This window comes from Styela clava, chromosome 5 (genome assembly GCF_964204865.1).
Source record: "Styela clava chromosome 5, kaStyClav1.hap1.2, whole genome shotgun sequence".
Taxonomy (NCBI): Eukaryota; Metazoa; Chordata; class Ascidiacea; order Stolidobranchia; family Styelidae; genus Styela; species Styela clava.
In genome coordinates this window covers 8,462,251-8,481,031 of record NC_135254.1, presented here as the reverse complement: position 1 = coordinate 8,481,031, position 18,781 = coordinate 8,462,251, and the positions used below count along the sequence as shown (strand labels likewise).

At 34.9% G+C, this 18,781-nt stretch overlaps 1 long non-coding RNA gene across 2 annotated transcripts; it reads right to left on the bottom strand.

The window, feature by feature from the left end:
- Positions 1-9,643: 9,643 nt before the first annotated feature.
- LOC120344518 (uncharacterized) lies at positions 9,644-15,357 on the bottom strand. 2 transcript variants are annotated; one of them, XR_005569718.2, is made up of 2 exons: positions 14,965-15,357; positions 9,644-12,086 (listed from the first exon to the last, which is right to left on the bottom strand). It is a non-coding gene; the product is annotated as an uncharacterized LOC120344518 (long non-coding RNA). The 2 variants fall into 2 exon arrangements; XR_005569719.2 differs by having other exon boundaries at positions 15,102-15,357.
- Between the last annotated feature and the right edge of the window lie 3,424 nt (positions 15,358-18,781).

Here is an 18,781-nt window from a genome sequence, read left to right as displayed (position 1 = left end):
GCTTTTTGAATAAAAGTTGTTCTGCAAATTTCAGATTATTTATTACTGCAATTAAAAACTACTCTTGGAATTTGTGCCCTACTCACAAATCATAACGCCTATTGAAAATATGAGTTCCAACATGAAATGCAATGAGAATTTTTCTGTCGGCCGCCCTCCAAAAGTATAAAAAAATTGGAACACTTTTCTTCAGTGAACTGAAGCAATATCAACGATTCAAATTTCCAGATTTATTTAAAAAATTTTATTATTCATTACCAGTGATGATTTCCAATTTTTGACAAAATACAGAAAAATTTTAAGATATATTTAATGACTAAATAACTGGAATTGAAGGCTTTGTGTTGAAGGTAGTATATAAAAGAAATTGTATGTTGCAAACAGGAACAAGTGAATATAATCCCATCGGTAACATTGGTAGTACTTCGAAGAAGTACTTTGAAGGAATAACAAGAACTCGAATTAATGATAGTCTAACTAGAATGTGTTATTCAGAAATTCATTTGTCTACTCTTTAATAGGAGATATATTTATATAATTTAATGAGTGGTGCAAAAGTTCTTGCAACAATGCTCCAGTGAGGAAACTGCAAATGTGGAAGATGACAACATGTTCTGCATCTCGACTGTTTCAAATGAATATAGTTTCATTTATACGAAAGTATTTCTAGATGTTCTATTGAAGAAAAACAAGCATTGTCGCTGTGTCGTGACACCAAATTTTTTGTAATGCTGTTCAACAACTATTGCAGTAGTTTTGAATCTGAGTTCCGCGGAATTATGAGAGTGTTGCCAACACAGTACAGGGGTTCCAGAAAGTTTTATTCAAATCCAGAGTCTATAAGAAAATTTTTTATGTATGTTATATATATATATATATAATCAAATGCCGACACTCCAGAAGTATGTGTACCAATATAGAGGAACTAATTTTGTTCGTCTACTTTACATCAAGTTGTGTAAAGGGACGGAAGCCTATGGGCAGGGGGTATATTAACTCAGCTAACACAGAGACAGTCTCCGAACTCGTAATAGAACTAAAATAAGGAAGATAGGAATGAAATTATAGCCTAACCCAAACCTGGTACACAAACCACGGAAGTACCCAAATGCCTATTAAATTTGACATTATAATAAAACTTTCGGGTAAGACATTTCGGATAAATGATGTATTTTAACTTTCATGATATATTTCTATATTGTATGAGTCAACACGTTCATTGCAATATCGAACATTAATCTCTTTTTGAGTCAATCAATAGATAAATTTTTATTCAGAAAGAATCGATTTAAAAACAAGTGAGACTACGTCCGAAAGCAAATATCCCAATATGAAGACCGACACAAGAAAAAAATAAACAACTATTTTACCTTATAAGTCTGGCAAAAAGTTCTGCGGTATATATGATGTACGACGTAAATCAAAATGGCGGATGGAAACTGAAGCAGTGCAAATTATCATATCAATGAATTTTCCAAGAATACCCCCCCCCCCCCATAGCCCCAAGGGCTGATAAACATATTGTGAAATACCTTAAACTAGAGTGGCAACTTGCCATTACATGCAAATTTGCACTTTTAGTTTTTACTGGCATTGACGATAACATGCTTTAATTGAGTAAATTATCCGCTTTTATCACATACATTTTATCATCAACTTTGAATTATTTATATATACTTGTCAATGGTTTTCACTTTGTTTATAGCATTATTGATGCAATCAGGTTGCGAGAATTTTAACAACTCGCCTATACATTTATACATTTATTCATCGTACAAAAGTTATTTTGGAGATTGCGAAACCAGAAAATAACAATTCGGGGCACCATCTAGCGGAAGATAGGAAAATTTCATCATATCAATAGCCCATGCAAATATTCATTTTTCATGAACCTACATTTCGTGTATGAACGGATCTTAAATTATTTATCTACTTGACTGTAAACAGCTTTAGGGATTATTTCAATAGCTTTTAACATGATTCGTGTTCCATTCTGGCCAAGGCAGGTCTCGACAAGTTGCGGGGCGCATCCGGCCCGTGGCGCCAATTTATTGGGCCCGCGAGCAGATTTTCAGATTCAGACACTCTTTTTATATTTACATATGAAATATACTTCGATTGTACACTTTAATATTGTATTAAAAATCAGTGTTTTAGTATCAATGTTTTATAAACCATAGGACAAGTTGCTATCTGCAGAAAACTTAGATCCAGTAGAATAATTGAAGCGTGAATTTTGTTCGTACAATTTGATAAATCACTCTTTGTCGTGTGCTAACAGAGCGGTGTATCGTTAGACTAATCAGATCTGCGATACCCAGTATTTTAAATAGGTTGCAATTGAACTTGACATTCAATGACCTGTTAAAGCGCTGCAAAGAATGCACTCATCTCAGTAAAAGTAACAGTTGTACTATGCTTTGTTTTATTTAGATAAATAATTTTTTTTTTTGATTCACTCGCAAAAACAAAATAAACATATATGCACGAAAGATCAAAGGCGAAAAATCTGTGAAGTGAACAAAACCTAATAAAATAAGTTTAAAACGTATTTACCGCGTTCACACACCGAAGAAGAAAAAACAAGTCACAAACATGAATATTGACGACTTTGTAATCAGGCTGCATGCATATTTTTCAAAAACAAAACAGCGAACTAAATACCCGCTGTGCGTGTGACGCGGCATGCAAACAAACAATCCAAAAAATTCTTGAATGAGGTGTGAATGCATGTTGCCGTTCCATCTTAAAATCAAATATATATATTTATATACAGGGTGGCCCAAAAGTAGGTGGTGGCCCTAAAGTAGGTATACAGTTATTAAACTATTTTATATGCTTTGAAGATACTTGCAGTTCACTTTATGTTACTTGTTGGGTACCACAAAAATTGCATATTTTTTCATATAATGAATCTTGTGTTAATTTTACTTTAGTTTTCTAGCTGTTTGGGAGGTAATAAAAAATAAATAAAATAAATGGGCCACCCTGATATATATATATATATATATATATATATAATCTAGTAATATCTACTAAAATGTCCGTTCTCACAGAGCTAACAGAAATATTTGAAATAAATGAAAGTAATAGTCTTCTGAAGAAAAATTTCATCTTTAACCACTAAAAATTTCAAAGCAATTGGTCCAGTGATCAAAGAGAAAAGCGGTTTTCAAATATTTCCACTAGGTGTCCAAAAAGTGTCAAAGAACAACAAATCGATCGTGATATCCACTAAACGTGTCCAATAATCCAACAATACATTGTTTTTATTTGACTAAATTTGAAATCCAATAAAATGAAATTCGAGCGCTATAAAATTGACAATCCTGTGTAAACTACTTTCTTCGATCAAAAATGGCGATAGGGCAGAATGCGAAACGTTGTGCCACAAACAAAATTCATTGCAGAAACAGTAATAAATCCCGTTCCTTTGAAACCCTATTCCGTGGCTCGAACTATTTGGCTGTTTTTACCACTGCAAAGTAGATGTCAATCTCTTTCTCCTCTTTTTTTCGATTTATTTTTCATGCCCTTCTTTTTGAATATCGACATTCAGTGGACTCTCCGCTGTGGACTATCCTTTTTTGGGTACTCCCGTAGTATGGGAACCAAGATGGCGTACACCGGAACGTAATATGTCTACCAGGTTAGGGTTATGCCATAATTTTATTTCAATTTTAGTTCTATTACAAGTTCGGGGACGAGCCCAGTGAGTCCCGTAGTATTTGTACCTGAAATTATGGCCCAACCCTAACCTGGTACACATGCTACGTCCCCATGTCTGCCATCTTGGTTCACATACTACGGGATTACCCTTTTTTAGAAACCTCTCGTTTTTTCAAATACTCCTTGTCAAGAAAATGCTAAAAAAGCACGATTTTCTTCCTCTTCAGGATTTCATTTATATATACCTGCTCGTACAGTGTAAGATTATATATTTACAATGAAACTGTGCAGTGATTTTTGATCAATTTACTTCAAAAATCTTGTGATATCGATTCTCTAACAATTAGCAGTAACTACTATTATCCAGTTAACCGAATAGTTAAAAATATAATATACGGATCTTTTTGCTATCCGGGTAATAAAAATTGCAGATATACGAACTAACCCTGATCTCGACCTTCAATGGTAAATATCAGTACAGCATGTGCGTCATAATTAGGCACAATTGTAAATATTCTTTCTTTTCTTTCTTGCGCAGTCGGCATCACAGATAATAAAAGGATTCATTGTTAAACTCGTTACAAAACGTGCCATCAAAAATTCGACACCGAGACCCGGGACCACAGCTCATCTGTGCAACAGTACAAAACGTGTAATCTACACGTTCAAAGGCTCAGATTGCTGTGAGCAGCTTTATCTGAAATGCATTACACTTAGAATAAATTTCGTCAAATTTGAACGACGTACCGCGGGCAAGTTGCCATAAAAACATCATCCATTGATAATGATTAAAATACATACATTTGTATTAGATAGAATAGATGTACTTCGGTTAACATATCCATAGAAGAAGGGTACAATTGATTCACGAACAAACCCAAAGTTGAAAACATACACATATCATGTCTTTGTGTACCGAAAAATTCAGAATGGTACACAAATTACATGTATACGAGACTCAGCCTATTTTACGCTGAATATTGTGGAATAAGTTCTCGAAATTAAGCTTGTTTATCCCATCATGAAAAGCGTTTCTTCAATACACTACAACTACCTTCGCCAAAAAGCAAAAAAATCAGTATTTCACACTTTCACGGTGTAGGCCTAAGTTAGATGAAAGCACAATGCATCAGATAAGTACCACAATGTACCACCCACCCGCGCCGGATCAGATACAAATTCCAAATGTGGGATAGGACCAAGGCCCAGTGTGGGATACCATCAATTGGGTATAATGATACAGGGCAACCCCAAAATGCAGGAAACGGGAACGACAGGAAGTACGAAAAAATGCCAATACTAAAATGCGGGAACTACGGGAGTACTGCGGGAAATTTCACTAAAAAGCTGAAAATTTCACTAAAAAAGGGGACGTCGGGAAATCGCTCTATGGAACTGGAAATATACCTTATAGGGTAGGCTAACTGTGGGGGAAATTGCACTATGAAGCGAGAGCAACGGCAAACGTGCACTCAGGTGTGCATGTACCAAAATTGTACTAAAAAGCGGGAATGACGGGAACTACGGAAAATTTCACTAGAAAGCGAGAAATTTCACTAGAAAAGCGGGTACAAGAAATCGTTCTACTGAATGAGAAGTATACATTATAGAGTATGTGTGAGGAGCAACGGGTACACTTGGATGTGTATGTATTAGAGATGTACCGATACCACTTTTGTCGCCGATACCGATACCGATCCGATACCAGCTAAAAACGCCGATACCGATACCGATACGCCGATACTACAAAAAGGTCGATATTACCGATATTCCGATACCGATACTATGTAAGTATTACTTAATTAGGTGTGCTGTGTAGGGCAGACGGGTTAAAACAATGGTCTTTGAGCGTTGTTCATAGTACACATTATTTCAGATCGAAGAAAAAGATATATCACATAATATGAAATGGATGTTTGGTGTTTGCTTCAACTGATTAAGATACATTGTACAGTAACGCTAGTAATCTCGGTGTTCAATTGAAACTCATAAGCCTGGATGTTCAATTTGAAGTCAATATGAATATCGCGACCTTCGAATATCGTTATTCGAGTTTAAAAGAATATCGAATATCACCCACACATTCTACCGCCGCCGTCCTACGTTCAAATTAAAAGCATTTTACAAATATTTTTTTTCGTGGCTAATCGTAATCGTCGACGCAATAAGTCAAAGCCAAATTGAAAGAATATCAATCAGCACCGACAAAAAGAAGGCCTACCTATAACCGTCGAGGATGTTTTTTTACTTTACTATTTTATAATATAAAATATTTTACAATTGCTATCATAAACTTTGAATTTCGGAATTTAGTTTATCGATGTCGACGGACTAAATGACACTCGTACTTGACGACAAACAGTCAGCATTTATAGCCGTGCGAAAAGTCCTTGTGCCGTTAATAAAGACCCCAATTCCACTGAATGATTTAAAACTGGGCGCCTAGTTGCTTTTTGTTATGTGCTGTGTTGATATATTTCTTCATAATTACTATGTAATATTAAAAATGTCAATATAAAAAATTGACAGCGAAAATAGCCAAATTAGTTGAACTAGTTTGGCTGACAAATAGCTAAAAACACGTGAATCCTATTCTCTCGCGGGGGTGGGGACATGTATGTCTCATAGCTCACGATCTCTCCAGACAAAAAATAAATTAAAAAGTAGTATTCCAACTTATCTTTTAAAACATTCTGGACCATATCAAAAAGATAAATATATCGGAAATATCGGCCTTAAATTAACCGATACCGATACATGGCCGATACCGGAAAAATGACCGATATTGCCGATACCGATACCCGATACCGATACATCGGTGCATCTCTAGTATGTATGGCACTAAAAAAGCGGGAACCACGGGAAATTTCACTAAATAGCGGAAAATTTCACTAAAAAGCGGGAACGACAGAAATCGTTTTACGGAACGGGAAATATACATTATAGAGTATGCGTGGGAGAAATTGCATTAGAAAACGAGATCAACGGAAAATAGTTAAGGGGGTGTTAATAGGGGGTGTTAAGAAAAATAGGTTGGGAGTTTCAGACTTATAGTCAAATTAAAATGTAATGGTGGTAAGTTGTTCTGAAGTGGGACTCTTTAGTTTGGGATTAGTCAACCCAAATCCTGAAAAATTGGTTACTATTGTTTCTCGTTTTTTATTTTCAACGCCTACTGACAAATTTATTTTTGCCACCACTGATTAGGATAGATCATATACAAAAAAGTCTCGTGTAAAATTATTTTGTTCTGCGACGCCCTAAAAAGTGCTTCAAGGGATCCCCCAGGTTGGGAACCACTGTCTTAGAGTATGTTTAAGAAAACTGCACTGAAAAGTGAGAGCAACGGAAAATATACACATGGGTGTGAAAATACGGGAAATTGCAAAATTTCCTGTAAAAACATTCAAACACATATTGTTTTTACGCGATTTTCTTACTCTTCCCGCCTTTTCTCATTTGCATATTGCATAAAAACACTTAAGACATATTTCCCCTTTTCACACGACTTCGTTTTTTCTTCCCAGCTTTTCCGCCATTCCCGTAATTTTACTGCATTTTATTGCAATTTCCTGTATACAGACACCCAAATATATATTTCCTGTTTTACCGGGCTTGTCCATGGGAATGGGATTCCCACGGGATGGGATAGGATGGGACAGTACACATTTTTATATCCCATGGAACACGTGGGACACGAAAACCGTATGATTTTCGGGAAAATGATGGTAATACATTTCGTTATGGATTTCGTGTCCATATATTTAAGCATAGCTCTCTTGTTAGTTACAAAGAGCAAAATATATTCAGCATTGACAATATACTTCGTGAAGGGGCTGATGTGACACATGTATAATATTTATGAATATAAAGTTAAAAAGTCTGCAAATTTTGTTAATTCCATTTAGTGGACGCAAAACCTAAAGTTAACATTTTTTATTGAATTTTTTTCTCATAGGAATCCCATGGGATGGAATGGGAAGGGCATAATTTCTATGGAATGGGATGGGACAGAAAAATGTGTCCCGTGGACAAGCCTGTGTTTTTCCGCGATTTTGCTACTCTTCCCGCCTTTTCCGCGATTCCTCAATACATTCTAATTTTGTTTCAATCTTCTGTATAAAAATTCCTAAATACATATATCCTGTTTTTCAGCGATTTTCTTACTCTTTCCACCTTTTCCGATTTCCACTCTTCTCACCATTTTTTAAATCATATTTCATTTTATTTCAATTCCCCGTATAAAACACCTAAATAAATATATTTCCTGCAAATTCCCGTTATTCCCGATTATTTAGGAAAGTTTCTGAAGTTTCCGTTCATAAGTTAAATTTTCCGTATATCCGCTTTTTTAGTAAAATATCCAGTAGTTCCCGCTTCTAAGCTAAATTTCCAATAGTTACAGTTTATTATAAAAATTTTCCATAGTTCTCGTATTTTAATTAAATTTCCCGCTTTTTATTGAAGTTTTTCGTCGTTCCCGCTTTTTAATGAAATTTCCCGTATTTATTAGTGAAATTTCCCGTAGTTTACGTCATTCCCGCTTTTTCGTGCAATTTCCAGCACACATACTCTATAATGTATATTTCCCGTTTCACAGAGCGAGTTCCAGTCGTTCCCGCTTTTTAGTGCAATTTCCCGTACATACAGACTCAAGTACATATTTCTCGCTGCCCACGCTTTCAAGTGCAATTTGTCCCACACATACTTTAAAATGCATATTTCCCGTATTCTAAAGCGATTTACCGTCATTCCCGTTTTTTTGTGAAATTTCCAGTAGTTTACGCAATTTTTCCGTCGTTTCCGTCTTTTAGTGCATTTCCCGTTCCCCCCACTCTAGGCCCTGAAAACCGGGAATGACGGGAAATTTTACTAAAAAGTGGGAAAATGTTACAAAATGTGGGGATGACGGAAAATCGCTCTAAGATAGGGAAATATGTATTTTAGTGCAATTTCCCCCACATATACTCTAAAATGCCTATTTCCCGTATCTTAGAGCGATTTCCCATCATTCCCGCAATTTGTAACATTTTCCCGCTAATTAGTAAAGTTTCTCGTCATTTCTGTAAGGCCCTAAAATGCGGGAAACGATCGACACCACGTAAGCCATGTATCAGTATGCCTTACCAGTGGTATCCTATATTGGACCTTGGTCCTATTCTACATTTGGAATTTGTATCTGGTCTGTGGCGGCTGGGGGGTACATTTCGATTCTGCTTTTTATCTTGTGCTTTTACCGACATATAACTTAGGTATACACTGCCGTCGAAGTGTGGAATACTGATTTTGTTGCTTTTTGGCGAAGGTAGTTGTAATGAAGTAACGCATTTAATGATGGAATAAACAAGTTTGAATTTCGGTAGTTTATGTCACAATACTCAGCGTAAAATAGACTGAGTTTCGTATACATGTAATCTGTGTACCCTTCTAAATTTTTCCGTTCACAAAGGCATGTTATGTGTAATTTTAACTTTGCGATTTGTTGAAACGATGTGCTTCATACGAAATTCATTGCAGAAACAGTAATAAATCCCGTTTTTTGAAAGGCCGTTTCCTGGTTTACACAGTTTGTCTGTTTTCACCACTGCAAAGTAGATGTCGATTTCTTTCGTTTACTCCTTCCTTATCTTAAATATCGACTGTCAGTGGACTTCGTCTCCGCTGTATATTAGCCCTTTCTGGATATCTCTCGCCAAGAAAATGCTACAATTGCATGATATTTTTATGCTAATGATTTCATTTATATATATGCTCGTACAGTGTAAGCGTGTATACCGTATACTCAAACATCTAGTGAAACAATTAGCAGTAACTATCCGGTTACATACAATGTATACAGATATATACGTTATCCGTATAATAAAAATTATAGATTTATATCCGAACTAACCCTAATCTTGACCTTCAAATGTAAATATTAGTGCAAAAATGTGCGCCATAATCAGGCACAATTATAAATATCACGCTAAGTTCAACAGTGTCACAGCGACGTGCCTTTAGGACATAAAAATAGTTTTATAAATTGACTTGTTAATTTAACCAAAACGAGAGCATCGGTCAACAATTTGACTCATATGTAATGCAGCTCTTTCTGATCTGACATATTGTCTTTAACTCAGAAGCATTTGGTGATTCATATTTGGTTCCTTGACTTTAATAATAGCATATAGAACGCGTCTTTGCATTCAGTTATGGTAAATCAATATTTCAGTCAATAAATAGTACACACGAAATAACTGAAATATTTGAGTTGTCAGACATATTCTTTTCATCTTGTGGTAATTCTGAATGAATTCGATTTGCAAATGAAAATACTTCATAATACTCGCGTCATATTGATCCACGCGCTATTGTTCTAAACAAAGTCAATTCCTAGCTGATTTGCAGTACTATAAGTTTCTGCCTCGATTTTTTTTAATCTGCAATAATTTATTTTTTGTATGAGTAGTTTAGGATCAAATGAATGCCCTAGCCTAGCCCATGGCTGGGCAATTATATTTGACATGGGGCCACATTGCAAATTCAAAATGCAGTGACGGGCCTGACTAGGTAAAGTCAATCTACCATGCTCGTTTTCATTGTTTCTTTTTACACATTTACCGCGCGCGAACTTGGCTACCTCGAGCCGAAGATTTGTGTTTGGGAAGTGAATCTCAGACTTAGTAACATCAAGAAACAAATAACAGAAATAGCAGATTTTTGACTGATGGACTGGAAATGTACCGATACAACTTGGGTGGAAGATTTTTAAAAGAATTAGCCTACTGAACAAAAAGCATGAAGATTCCCCCAAACGAATATATGCTTGGACTGCTCTATTGAAAAATGTGACTGGATAACAAAAGTTAAACTGCATGGACTGATATTAAAAACTCACAATCGATTTTTACATTTTTGTATAGATGGTTCAGTAGATATTACTGAATATATTTTCCATTTTAAGAATGGAACGGCAACATGCATTCACACCTCATTCTAGAATTTTTTGGATTGTTTGTTTACATGCTGCGTCACACACTCACAGCAGGTATTTGGTTCACTGTTTTGTTTTTGAAAAAAAAAATAAATGCGCGCAGTCTGATTACAAGGTGAAACGGGTGGGATGAAACATTATAATCACTTTAAAAGCTATTGGAATTGAAATCTTGAGGCAATCATAACCCCTAAGACTGTTTTTAATCAAATAGATAAATCATTTAGAATCCGTTCATACAGGAAAAGTAGGTTCATGAAAAATAATTATTTGCACTGGCTATAAATATGGTGAAATTTCCCTTTGTTCCACTAGATGGTGCTCTGAATAATTATTTTCTGGTTTCGCAATCTCCAAAATAACTTTTGTACGATGGATAAATGTATATGCTTGGGACAGTTTTTATAATTATGGCAACCTGATTGCATTAATAATGCTACAAACAATGTATAAACCATTGACAGGTATATATAAATAATTGATAGTTGATGATAAAATGTTTGTGATAAAAGCGAATGATTTACTTAAATCTTGCTATCGTCAATGCCGGTAAGAACAAAAAAATGCAAACTTCTATGTGATGGTAAGTTGCCGCTCCAGTTTATGTTGAAAGGATTGGAACGGATGAAATATGTTTTATTTATCAGCCCTGGGGGGTTTATTCTTAGGAGATTTAATATGATAAAATGTACTGTTCAGTTTTCAACCGCCATTTTGAATTGAGTTATACAGAAATTTTGGGCAAACTTATAAGGTTAAAATTGTCGTTCAATTATTCCAATTGTCTGACACAACGACCATGTTTGTTTTTCTTCAATAGCAAATTCATCATATCTAGTTCGTATAATTGAAACTCATAGTCGAGATGCAAAAATTGTTGTCATCTTTCTCATTCACAGTTTCTCTCGCTGGAGCTTTATTGTACCGACTTTTGTACTATTCGATAAATTATATAAATCTATCTCGTATATTAGAGATTAGACAAAGAAATTTCTGGATAACTCATTTCTCTTCTGCTATCACCAAATTGTGTTCTTATTATTTCTTCCTTCACTTCTTGTCTAGTAATACCGATGGGATAATCACTTGCTCTTGCTTGCAACATACAATCTCTTCTATATATGTTTCCTCGAACACATGTCATAAATTTTATGTTCTAAATTCCATCCATAATATTTCCTGTATTTTGTCAAAAATTAAAAATCATGATTGGCAGCAAAAAACTTTTCACAGTAATTGAAATTATTTCTTCAGTTCACTCAGCGAAAATTGTTCATTTTTCCTCATACTCATGAAGGGACAATCAATAAAAACCTCTTTATATATTCCATTGTATATTATGTTGAAACTCATCTTTTCAACTAGCGTCATGATTGGTTTGCAGGGAACAAATCCTGTTGTGCATAGAAAGCGAGAGTAGTTTTCAATTGCGTTGATAAATAATCTGAAATTTGAAGAAACAACTTTTATTCAAAAAATTGGTAAATGCATTTCAAAAAAGTTCTGAAATATAAGTAAAATGCTGATACATGTTATTTGCACATAATAAACATAACTTGAATGTAGTATATTCCACGGTGACAACTATGAACACAATTTCAGCAAAAGTAAGAGTCAGAACAAAAAAATGGAAAGCATGTTTAATAACGTAATGTTGAACTTCTATGAAACACGCATACATTCAACTAAATATTGACAATAGCTGTGCATTTTTGTAGTTAATATTTAAAATTAAATTCGTATTTTAAATTATGTAAATTCAATTTACTTTAACATATTTTATGTATATGAATAAAAGCGTCTTGATACCGAATAGAGTTTAAAAACAATTCCTATGTTTAGATATTCTAAGTAGATATTAAGTTTCTACAAATTATTAGAGCAGCAGTTTCAATCGCGGTTCTGCGGAACCTTATATTACATGTATATTCTTTAAATATAATCAAATATCCATTAGATTTACCATTATCATCAAATTTGCTATACTTCAAAGATTCTATTATTTGGCCAGTATAAGGTTCAGGCTATACAACTTAATCAATAAAGAACAATTAAATCATTGCACGGGGTTTTCTCGATCTTCTGAAATGTTTTATTGGCGTTCGAGACTACTGTATGGTGGCCCATCGTTGTCACGCGTAAAATTGAAAATAAAAATAAAATAAAAACCGAAAATAAAAAAATAGTGAAAAAACATAAAAATAATTGAAAAAAAAATGATAAAAAAAATTAAAATTAAAAAAAAAAATTGAAAATAAAAACGAAAAAAAAGAACGGAAAAAAAAAATTAAAAAAAAAAAAAATTTAAAAAAAAAAAAAAAAATTGAATAAAAAGAAAATAAAAAGGTTGACAACGATGGTCCGCCTCGTGGCCCATCGTTGTCACGCGTTTTTATTTTTAGAAAATTTGCTTCTGCTTGGGACCAACGTTGTCAGGCATAATCCTACGCGCACAAATGTGTTCCCTGGGTTTCCTACTGATTTTCTTGAGCAATATTCAATATGAAAATGTTCTATAAATTCTCCATTCTACAAGTTCAACAAGAAGTAACATATTTATAATAATGATAAGAGAATATAGAATTGAATACGAAAATTCGGAAAATTTGTTTTTACGTGTAGAAGGTAATTTAATTGGAGAATGCTGCTTAACTACTCAGTTGTCTGGACACTCGCGATGCCGGTACCGTACCGTCTTACCAAATACCGGTAGTCGGTTATAGTCGCTTTGCGTCTGACCGTACCGGTAGCCATGCAATCACTCATGAAAGAATGGGAGATACGGATAGTCTCGTAGAATATAGACTACTGAAACACTCTCTGCGCCTGCCCCATACCGTAGAGCCGTAACGTACCGATCCAGACAAATGATAAATCGCCCGTGCTCAACCTTTTATTTCAATCCATACCTCGATCCTAGTAGAATATAGTGAGTCGAGGTATGGATTGAAATAAATGGTTGAGCGCGGGCGATTTATCATTTGTCTGGATCGGTACGTTACGGCTGTACGGTATGGGGCAGGCGCAGAGAGTGTTTCAGTAGTCTATATTCTACGAGATTATCCGTATCTCCCATTCTTTCATGAGTGATTGCATGGGTACCGGTACGGTCAGAGACAACTGAGCAGTTAAGCAGCATTTTCCAATTAAATTACCTTCTACACGTAAAAACAAATTTTCGTATTCAATTCTATATTCTCTTATCATTATTATAGATATATTGCTTGTGGTTGAACTTGTAGCATGGAGAATTTATAGAACATATTCATGTTGAATTTATTGAATATTGCTCATGAAAATCAGTAGTTGAGTTAGGAACCCAGGAAACACATTTGTGCGTGTAGGATTAGGCCTGACAACGTTGGTCCCAAGCAGCATCAAATTTTCTAAAAATAAAAACGCGTGACAACGATGGGCCACGAGGCGGACCATCGTTGTCAACCTTTTTATTTCCTTTTTATCCAATTTTTTTTTTTTTTTTAATTTTTTTTTTTTCGTTTTTTTTTTCCGTTTTTATTTTTAATTTTTTTTTTTAATTTTAATTTTTTTTTCATTTCTTTTTTTTCAATTATTTTTATGCTTTTTCACAACTATTTTTTAATTATCGCTTTTTCATTTTATTTTTTCATTTTTTTTTAAATTTTACGCGTGACAACGATGGGCCACCATACTACTGTATTAAAGGATCGTTTTTGTTCGCATACACTTTATAGTACAATACAAAATCATTAATATAATTCACCGTACACTTAGATATTAATAAATTTTTACATGATATCTTTCATTTTATTCAAAATATCGTTAATATATGTAAAAAGATTCATTTTATGACTTTATATACTTGAATAAAATTTTACAGATTTAACACCAATCACTAAATATTGTGTCAATGTCACACCAACATTTAATTAGTTTAAGGGGGTCGACCTTTGTGTAATTCCAATATTTATGTTTAAAGTTGTTACTATTACTTTCATTTACTATAACTGGTATTTAATTTAGGAATATAAATATGGGTATAGTATAAATTATTTCAACCTAATAAGAACAATGAATGCAAAAGTTAGTATAGTTATTACAGCTCGTTCCTATTTTTATCTTGTGAAATACACACAAAGCAATCTTTGAATTCAAATAATTAATATAAAGAGCTTAAAGTTGAGGCAAACGCTAATGAACATTATCGAACTTGAATCAACTGAACCTCAACTGAAATATACATTAAATGCATATGAAATGAATTGCTTGCTTCATTGCTTTTCAAGGTAAATTAAATTCAATTAGTTATTTACATAATAACAACTTTGGGACTGGATATATACCTTTTTCTTATTTTGTCGCTTTGATAACATGGACATGAATTTTCTCTCTTTTCAATTAGATAATGAACCACTCATGGTTATGGAAGATACATAACTATTATTCCAATAAGAGAGATCCCACTAGCTCCTTAACTGACCCGTATCAAATAGTTCCGGGGTCAGATCCGTAGAAATAACGAAAGAGTGCAGCCGATCATCAGCAATCGTCCATTTTGTATCTTGACGCGATGTGAGATAGATCATATGAACGAAGCAGTGATTGCCCGACTCCTTGTACCTCCAATGTGCATTTCGTGTCTAAGATTTTGCGATCATAAGTGCAGCAAATAGGATTGTGGTAGAATAGATAGACAGAACTAGGCTTGCCTAAAACAGCTTAGAATAGGAAATTTCCGAAATTCTAGATCTGAAAGAGAGAAAAAAACATCTTATCGCAATTGTAAACATCTTTCTCATATATATATATATATATATATATATATATATATATATATATATATATATATATATATATATACACATACGCATAATTGGGCGCTCCAGAAGTGTGTGTACCAATATGGAGGTAACTAATATAGTTCGCCTACTTTACATCAAGCTGTGTAAAGGGACTGAAACCTATGTGCCTATATTCACTTGGCTAACACGGATAGTCCCCGAACTCGTAATATAAGGGAAATCGGAATAAAATTATGGCCTAACCCTAACCTGGTACACATACTACAGGAGCACCTATAATTGTGCAGATTTGAGCGCTTGTAGACATAGCTATGTTAAATGATGAGCTTGAAAACATTCTAGATGATCTATGCGAGGTTACTATTTCGTTCTGCAAAGCGTATCGACTCATTAATAGTCTATTGCAAGGGGGTCCAAGGTTGCGAGGTTGGCGGCTAAAAAAATTGGATCAAGCGGCGCTAAGTCAGCTTTGCGGTTTGCCGCTGCTGTCACATGGCCAACGTTTGAAAATAGAGGAAGGGGGACGTAGTTTAGATAAAAAGCGCGACTCATCTCATCGGCTTTGTCCGGTCAGCATAGGATAATTTATTCTACTTGTAAAAGGGCTATTCCCAGTCGGAATAGTTCAAAAATAACTCAGAAATGTTCTGCCAAAAAATACAAACATCTGCTAATAGTGTTTTAGTACACGCTAAAATTGTTCTGACGTCTGTGGGCCGCACGGAATGTATCCACAGGTGGCCCGCGATTTGGACCACCCTGGTCTATCGAATGAATATTTGACGGTGCAACTGGTACGGTTGCTTTCTTCATTCCGGGCGCGCGATGTTGAATATTCATAGATTGAACTCACGGATCGGTAGAGATCATTATTGTTGAATCAAGCAAAAACGTACGGGTTTTTTAAAGGTCCGCCAGGTTTACACATGGAAGTATATCCAATCAAAAAATGTATAGTTTCTGAATTTTTCAGCGCATAAACTTAAAGTTTAATTGCTCGACTCGATTCCACATGTTAACAAAAACTCAGCCGGGAATATACGAGTCCTACTTTCAAGACTACAATAGACGGATTGGAGAATTGTATTCCCGTTGTATAATGGCATTTTGCTACATCATCGGTTCAGCATTTTAAAGTGAATTTGGACTACATTTCAAATCAGATACTTCTATGATAGTATGAGTATAAATTGCGGTTTAGTAAGTGAGCGGTATGCTGGTACAACTGGACACATTTGAAATAGAATGAGGTTTCATATAAATACAGACAAAGATATAAACTGAAAATTCAAATTTCGAAAATGAATTTGACTTTAAATTTCATAATTTTTCAAAGTACAAAATCACGATTAAAATAATGTTATCTTATAAGCATTGTGTGCTGTTAATTTGGCCAATCAACATTTGTTAATAAGGGCCTAAAAGCTGCTTTCCACAGATGTCAGTTTAGGAATATTGTAGATAAAATAAAATAGTTTAGGAAAGCAGCGTATGACGTAGAATTAGCTCGGGGTCGATGAAAGTGCAGCCCCACCGAAGCCTATGAGGCTGTTGTAGCCTAACTCTGGGACTGACTGTGACTGTGGCCTATATATTATCATTTACACTAGACGCCTCCTGCACAACGTATTTGGTGAGCTTGTTACTGAACACAAATTCGCTGTTATGGAAAATTTGCATATAATTACGCGACATACTTTTGTAGTGCTTATAGGCGTGTGTCATTTTTATAATATGATACTGACATTCATATAAATACCAGCAGAAATTCAGGCGAGTAGCCGGGATTTTCCAAAGGGGGGATCAAAATCGGAAATTCCATTTCCCGTCTGAAACAGTCGCCGCGATCGTTAAAAGAGTCGCCTTTTTCAGCGTATAATGATTTTTCTGTTGTGCAAAGTAATCAATTCATGACCGATACGGGCATATTCAAAATGTCTTGCTTTATTAATTTAACTGTCTTCAATTTAATCTGCGGTTGCGTCGACAAAATAAAAGCATCAACACTCCGAAATACCATGTCAATCCGCGTGCTATTTTGCGAATTCGGCAAATCTGAGTTGTACTTGCAACACTAACTCCGCTCAATCGTAATGCTGCCATTCAGAATATTTTTAAGATAAATATATATACAAATATTAGAAAATCCGAGGCGTCTACTGTAGCTACAAAATATTTGTCTGTTTGAGGTGTGTATTGTTAGCATTGTACCAGGAGCGATGGACGGTGATACGCGGACTTATTGTGATCTACATGAAATGAAGTGCGCCTAACAAAGCAGTTGCATTGTAAATTTACTGTGGATTTAATACTGATAAACTTCGGTGAGGTGAAACACAACATTTGTAAAAAAAATTATCTAATCTCATTTTGAGCGTTATTGTTAAAAATAACTGCCTTTTTTCATTCTATCTCGGATCAGTGTCCTAACGCTTCGTAAGCATTCCACTGCGTAAGCAGCAGTCATACACGTATGGAGGCTTCCGTACCCGCCATGTATTACACGGCAAAAACTTCCAACACCGAGCTTCCGTACATACTATGTGCCAAAGCGCATAACGTCCGCCCAGGGCCTCCGTCAATGCCACGCCAATGCCAATGCCATAAGAATTTCCGTTTTTTCTTCATTTATACTTTGACCGGCTGCTTGTTTAAATTTATGTAGTTCCATCTGGAATATCTCCCTGATGGATATTAGGTCTTTCACAGCAAATGCCATATCGTCCGCGTATTGATCCATTTTAAATTCGTATCAACCAAGTTTTATTCCGCGTGCCCTTTCGCACACTTTTTTTTTACGTCTGCTCTAAGCATAAAACTGCGACGTGTCGATGTGCGCGAACGCCTAACGGCGTATTATAAAGTAAACACAATAATATTAGATTCACTATTTCTGATTTTTGACTGGCTCATTAAAATGAAAATGACTAAATGTGTCTTGTGGACACTGCAGTAACTTGGAAAGAAAGCAATTCCCAAATATATTCTCAATTTTCAAATGGATAGAAAGTTCAAATGAATATATGTTATACTAGTAGCCTATATACGCCGAAATCCGTATCTAACCTTTCAAAAGGGCAGATCAAGAACCATCGCATTGGCATTTATCATCGGTATCGCTGAGCTGTGAACTATAACAAAGTTTCGTGCAATTATTGAGCTCCAAATACATAGACTCCACTTAAACAAAAACCAGAAATAGCTTTCTACCGGGTTGAAGCATCGTGAATACTAAAAACAACTATTTTTAAAAAAGGCCGAATTTTCCCTGAAAAGTATCCGCAAACAACAACAATTTAGCCTTAAGGTCCATATGTACATTCTGTGTTTAATGACAGCAAGTTCAAGTGGAAATTCT